The sequence below is a fragment of the Otolemur garnettii genome, unplaced genomic scaffold (assembly GCF_000181295.1).
Source record: "Otolemur garnettii isolate 467f Iridium unplaced genomic scaffold, OtoGar3 scaffold00011, whole genome shotgun sequence".
NCBI lineage: Eukaryota > Metazoa > Chordata > Mammalia > Primates > Galagidae > Otolemur > Otolemur garnettii.
This window is the reverse complement of record NW_003852406.1, coordinates 5,400,773-5,401,194: the sequence shown is the minus strand read 5'-3', so window position 1 is coordinate 5,401,194 and position 422 is coordinate 5,400,773.

The following is a 422-nucleotide window of genomic DNA, read 5'->3' as shown; positions in this document are numbered from 1 at the left end:
GTCTGTGGACAATTCTTGGGATGAGGTGACAGGAGGAGCTCCTGGGACCAAGATCACACCTGATAAGGAGTGGTTTCTTGGGCAGCAGAGGATGCCAGGCTTGGGTTGAAAGGAGTAGATGCAAAATCTGGAGAGTATGGAGGCCAGGAAGTTAGTCAGCACCTACACTGGTGGCAGGATTGGTCAGATAGCAAAATTTTCTAAAGTCAAACCTTTTCACTCTGTATAGTCTCTGGATGGAACTCTTCCCAACGGAAGCCCAAAGGCAAAAGTCTCAGAAAAATGAAGAGGGAAAGCTTGGATCCTTAGGAGATAGTGAAGACATGGCCAGAGTATGCCAAGATGTAGGTATAGTGAGGCAAAAATCAAGATCCAGAGCAGTGATTCACTAAGCAGATGCAGTCTTCTGGGAGCTGCAGACT